The sequence below is a fragment of the Phragmites australis genome, chromosome 20 (assembly GCF_958298935.1).
Source record: "Phragmites australis chromosome 20, lpPhrAust1.1, whole genome shotgun sequence".
Taxonomy (NCBI): Eukaryota; Viridiplantae; Streptophyta; class Magnoliopsida; order Poales; family Poaceae; genus Phragmites; species Phragmites australis.
Window position 1 is genome coordinate 23966552 of NC_084940.1, and position 6601 is coordinate 23973152.

Here is a 6601-nt window from a genome sequence, read left to right on the forward strand (position 1 = left end):
TTGAGACTATATGTGCTACCATAGTGGCGAAAACACATGACTCCAATTGTGGACCACAACTTTAGCAAAAATATTGTAACAATCAAGTAGCTCTACATCATATGTAGTAAGATCAACTTTTGGACCATGTAACGTACGTACCAAAAGTGCCATATTCACAATAGTGCTTGTATAGTGATTGAAAACTATTCCTTTTTGTAATTGTACGGATTTATTCTAAAAAATAATGCAAGCAAGTTTCTAAATGTCCCTACTTCATTTCGTGTTTATAGTCATTTTACCGACCTTCTTAATTCTTCTGCATAATTGTGTAAATGATTTATTTGCAATCAAACACCGCTACAGAACGGGTTAAAAATAGCATCTCATCAGTACCGGTTCAATAGTAATCGTGACAGAAAGTGAATAAGCGCCAGTTCTTAATCTCTCACGCACGAACAATGTGAAAGGTGCTAAGAACCGGCATTGATACTTCAGTGCCGGTTTCAGTCACAAACCAGCACTGATACCAACCATCAGTGCCGGTTGCAGCCCTTAACCAACACTAAAACGTAACGACCTGAAATTATCATTCAATACATTTTTGTTTGGAATGGTTAGTCCTCACATCCACACAAGATCGCACAACCTTATCTCTTCCCAAGTGCCAGTGCCTTTCCCCACCTGTGCTCTCTCTCTCCAAACCTCTCTCTCCCATTCACACCACACAAGAACCTTATCTCTTCTCCACCGGTGCTCTCTCTCCCCCAACCTCTCTCTCTTCCCCACTGGTGCTCTCTCTCTCCCAACCTCGCTCTCCCACCTTATCTCTTGAGCTCGTGCACCTCCTTTTGCAGCTGCTGGGTGGGCCCGACTACCGTCGACGTGCACCTCCTTTTGCAGCCGCTGGGTGGGCCCTACTACCGTCGACGAGGCATCCATGGAGCATAGCAAAAGCTTCATGAAGGCCCTGCATGTGAGGTGCAGTAAGCAATCAAGGCAAACAAGGTGTGGATCTGGCGTGCCGTTTCTTTGCTTCCTTGTGTTGTTTGTTTGCTTCTTTCGTGGATCCGGTGTGTTCTTGGGGTCCGGATTGTTGTTTCAATGTTCTTGACGGTGGTGATATGTTCATGCAGGAGCTCAAGAACTTGCAGCCACAGCTCTACTCGGCCTCGGAGTACTGCGAGAAATCCTACCTCCATAATGAGCAGAAGCAAATGCGCAGGTGGCAGCGACGACGACAAGCAGGGTGTGGGCGAGGTCGACTTGTTTGATTTGATTTGTTTGATCCTACCTCCAAATCAAGCAGAAGCAAATGCATAGAAGCAAATGTTCAATTTGTTTGATTTGATTATGAGATGAGTCTCCTTGTGTTCGATTTGATTGTGAGATGAGTCGATTTATTCAATTTGATTATGAGATGTGTTCGATGAGATGAGTTGATCTGGTCTTGTGTTGAGATGAGTTGATTTGAGCATGCGAGCGCATGCGGGCGTGCAAGCGACAGGCGTGCGGCCGAGCGCGACGGTGAGCGAGCAGTCATGCGGAGCCGCCTCGGTTCATTTTTTTATTTTTTGGAGGAGGCATCACTGCCGATTAGAGCCACGAATCGGCAGTGATGCCTATTTCACTACTACAGAAAACCCCTTCACTGCCAGCTCTAAAACCTCCTTCACTACCGATTTTGGAGCTGGTAGTGGGCAACAGGCAGTGATAGTCGAGGACTATCACTGCCGGCTCGGTGGATCGGTAGTGAAGGGGGTTATCACTACCGGCTGAAGGATTCAACCGGCAGTGATACCCAAGACATCACTACCGACTGAAGGATTTAGCCGGCAGTGATTCTCTGGCATCACTGCCGGCTGTATCCTTCGGCCGACTATGATTTGTTGGAATCACTGCCAGCCGAAGGTTTGAGCCGGCAATGTTTTCCCTCTACCCCCTCCACAGTCCTCCTCTCTGTCCTCTCTGTACTCTCTCTCCTCAACCTCTCCGTCCCTCTCTCAATACATGCATACAATGATACATATATTTACTGTAAAAATGAATAAAAATACCTTCATTAATACATAGTAATGAACACATATTACAAGTCAGGCATCGACAAACACATAATATTACAAGTCACCCCTCGAAAAGTCAGTTGAGTTGAGCCAGTCCAGTATCCCTCTACCTCTCCCGCGATGAGGACCGTGTCCCCGCACTAACTATTGGTGGCGTGAGTATGTCCGGGGATGCCGGGGGGGGGGGGGGGGGCGATGGTGGTGGAGCGGAGGACCCGGCAACGCCTGATTGACCATGTGAGTACGATTTACAATTGAATAAGTGATGGTTCTACGATTTGCCATCCATTGTGAGGATAATGAGTGGGACCTGGTCTCACATGTCATTGACACACAGGTGGCATATCGTAGAACCAGGTCATAGCACGATGAACAACATACCATATCATAGCAGTCCAAAATTTTAGAGAATATTCAAAAATGATATACTACAAACCACCCTAACACCAAAGAATATTCTTGCAAAAAACTATTAGGCTCAGTGGCTCTAGCAAATGGTCTTATTAGGACTTCAATATTGATTACATGTTCAAAGATAAAGCATTCTTCGCAAGTTTGTATTTATGTGCCAGTCCTACTAGTTTAGAGAGCAGCTTCTCTCAAGACGAGCTAGACGTCCTATCTGAGGTTAGGCCAACCTCAGATAAGACGTCCAGCTCATCTTGAGAGAAGCTACTCTCTAAACTAGTAGGACTGGCACATAAATGCTGACTTGAGAAGAATGCTTCCTCTCTGAACCCACGAAATCAGTACTAAATTACTAGAAGCAATAAAGAAATACGGCCTCGAGCCATATCATCATCGCCACTATTTTATTGTGTTGCAAAAGAAATGTTTGCTTCTCCGTAGAGAGCATGATATAAAAAATAAGCATAGCATCAATATCTATACATTAGGGTGCATTGATCAGTACGAAAATAAGCATAGCATCAGTATCTATACATTAGGGTGTAAGAAGAAAAGCAACAAACAAAAACAAAAATTAGTCACCACCATCATATGCAACAACCATCCAACAAAGAGTCTATTATTTGATTGATCCGCATCAGATTATGGAGATAATTATATATGACTGCAAGCTCGACTGGGATAGTGAAAAGACATGCAAGGTGCATGTGTAATAACCATCCCAGTCGAGCTTTGCAGTCATATGTATGGTAAATAGTTATCTCCTTTCATCATTTACGACTGCAAAATATGCTTGAGGGCCACCCGAATATAAAAATCAAGAAACAAAGTAGTTCATATACACTGAACATGAACATACACGTAAGTGCCATAAGTACAGAAGCAAAACCACCTCCCATCAAGCAAGATAATGAACTGAACAACATATGGATGATTGAATAAAATTGCTCTCAGATAAATATAACTATTGGCCCCAGGACTAGATATCCTACTCCCTAATTTTCCATTTGACACATCACAAGCTGGGCTAGAAGCTAAGATCACAACTAGATGTAAAACTGAAAAAAGTGTTCTCTGAAATTGACCTTTTCTTCCTGGACAATGCTGCTGGACATAAAAACTGACAAGGAGAGGATTACTCTTTGAGAAACAAACACTAACCGAGTAGCAAAATATCAGAGCAATACCAAAGGTTTTCCTGCTCTTTCAAAATTCAATCAAAAGAAGATTAATTGAATCAACAAATATAGCAACTCCTAGTCTAGGAATCAAACTTAACTGGCATTGTACATATTACCAACAATAATCACAGGGACTGAACAATGAAATGCACAACTACTATCAGTGCAATCTATGTCGATCCAACAATAAAGAACAAACAAATTTAACACCTATTGCACTTAGATATCTAGCCTAACCTCAGTATTCCATTTGATCATCAAGCATATCACCAACATAGCACCACCACCAATCGATTGCCTGAGCACCAACATTCTCAACACCAGAACCGAGCTCACTCATCTCAATTTCAATTGACTAAACCACCCAGTGATGAAACCAGAACTCAATTACCAAATCAACCATTAACCTCATAGTACCTATCACTTCGTAGTAACCACAAACTTCGTCTGGGAGGTGGAGGGAGACGTTGGGCGGTGGAGTGCTCACCATGATGATGTATTGGAGCTCAGGGATGATAGCGACAAGGACGGGGCGGGGCCATGGCGTAGAGGCAAGTGACTTCGAGGAAGGCGGTGTTGGGGACTAAGGATGGGGTCGGCGTCGGGGAGGAGGACGACGGCGTCGAGGAGGGCAGGAAACGGCGTCGAGGAGGACGAGAATGGCGCCGGGGAGGAGGACGGTGACGGCGGCGGGGAGGAGGATGACGGCGTTGAGGAGGACGAGAATGGCACCGGGCAGGAGGACGGCAATGGTGGCTGGGAGGAGGACGACAGCGTCGAGGAGGATATGGACAGCAGGAACGGGCTCGTGGACCTTTGGCGGTGTGGGCTCCTTGGCATCTGGAGGCGTTTCGGCGGACAGCACAGGTAACGGGAAAATTTTTCGAAGTGTCAAAGGGCGCAGGGCGTCAAGCTATTTTATAGGTGAGAACTTTCACTGTTGGCTCAATATGACCATTGGCAGTGAAATGGTACCTTCACTGCCGGCTCACTAGGACAACCAGTAGTGAAACTACTTTCACTGCCGGCTCAATAAGTACACTGGTAGTGAAAGTAGTTTCACTGCCGGCCCAATATGTCCACCGGCAATGAAAACTCTTTCATTGCTGGTACAGCGGGGTGCAAAAAATTTGTTTTAGCTTCACGCGCGCGTAGAGACTCGAACCCAAGCCCTACACCAAGTAAGACTGAACAAACTGTTGTGCTACTTAGGTGATTTCGATTGAGTTTGTACTATGTATATTTATTAACATTAAGTTGACCTAGCAAACCTAATACATATTTATTTAAATTTGAACTTGATATATACCAAAATTAATTTTTGTATATACCTAAAATTAAAAATCAATATGGTCAATAATAAATATATCTTCCACTGTACACTACAAATTGAAGCTTCCATAACAAAAGTGAGGTATACTTGCATCTAAAACAAATTCATACATAGTAATTAATACAATTTAGCTACTTTATTTTAATGATTTTCCCTTCATTATGATCACGACGTACATATGGAGGTTTGTTGGTGTCTTCCATGGGACCTAGGTTGACGTCCTCTTCGAAAGGAGGTAGCGCGTTGAATTGATTGTAGTCTTCTTCATCAACAACATTCTTCACTCCGACAATCCTTCTTTTTTGTTGAAGAACCACGTGGCGCTCCTCCTTGTTAGCCGGGTCCCGGTCCTTAACATAGAAGATCTGCATAACATCATTCGAAAGTACAAATGGTTCTTCTCTGTATCCAATGAGTTTTTGGTCCACTGTAGTCATACCGTACTTGTCGATCTTCACACCCCCTGGGAGTCTGACCCATTGGCACCAGAAAAGAGGAACCTTTAACACTCCATAATAGAGCTCCTAGATCTCCTCTATGAATACATAATAGGTCTTCCTATTTCCATTGCAGTCGTAGGCATTTATACGGACACCGCTATTTTGGTTGGAGCTCTTATTATCTTGAGCTCTCGTATAAAATGTATAGCCATTCATGTAATATTCTTGGAATGTGAGGATTGTAGTAGACAATCCGTGAGCCAACACATTCAACTAAGCACACTCTATCTGCTTATGCATCACCTGTCTGCGTAACCAAGTGCCAAAATGATCTCTGTGCTCTCGCGTGATCCAAACATCGGACTTCCCTGGGTTTCTGGTGCGTAGCATCTTCTGGTGTTCTTCGACATAAGGGCCCACTACAACTGATTGTTGTAGAACTGTAAAATGTGCTTGCATGAATGAAACAGGGTCGTTAGTGAGGAATGCATTTGCACCTATCATCCCTTTCCCTTGTAGCCTCCCCTCATTGTGAGATATATGCACACCAATCGATTTGAGATTCATGTAGTCGACGCAGAAATCAATAACCTCCCCAGTTCCTAGCCCCTTGCCATGCAGCCTTCTAGCCGATTTTGGTTACGAACATATTTCTTAAGAACTCCTATGAACCTCTTGAAAGGGTACATCTGATGCAGAAACACGGGGCTAAGAATCCGTATCTCTTTCACAATGTGAACAATGAGATGCACCATGATATCAAAAAACGATGGAGAGAACAATGCCTCAAGCTGTGATATAGTCTCGACCATGTCTTCCTGCAGCTTATCTAGCTTGATCAGATCGATGGCCTTCTGTGATTTCATGTTGAAGAATGAACACAGCTTTATGATTGGGTTTCGGACCTTCGGCGGTAGAATACCTCTAATTGCAATTGGAAGCATCTGTGTCATCATCAAATGACAATCATGAGACTTCATACCAATTAATTTCAAATCTTTCATGTTTACTAGTCTCTTTATGTTGGCGGAGTAACCGGATGGAACTTTGATTCCATGTAAGAACTTGCACATTGCAATTTTCTCCGCCTTGCTCAGATTGTAGTTCGTGGGGCCAAGATATTTGTTACCTTCTTCCATCTCTTCGGGATGTAGATCATGTCTGAGTTTCAAATATTTGAGGTCCTTCCGTGCTTGC

The 6601-nt window shown here is 43.8% G+C and overlaps 1 long non-coding RNA gene across 1 annotated transcript; it reads left to right on the plus strand.

Annotated features, from left to right (window-relative positions):
- Window positions 1–674: 674 nt before the first annotated feature.
- LOC133901142 (uncharacterized) lies at window positions 675–1431 on the plus strand. The gene is made up of 2 exons (XR_009906658.1): window positions 675–987; window positions 1116–1431. It is a non-coding gene; the product is annotated as an uncharacterized LOC133901142 (long non-coding RNA).
- Window positions 1432–6601: the final 5170 nt, after the last annotated feature.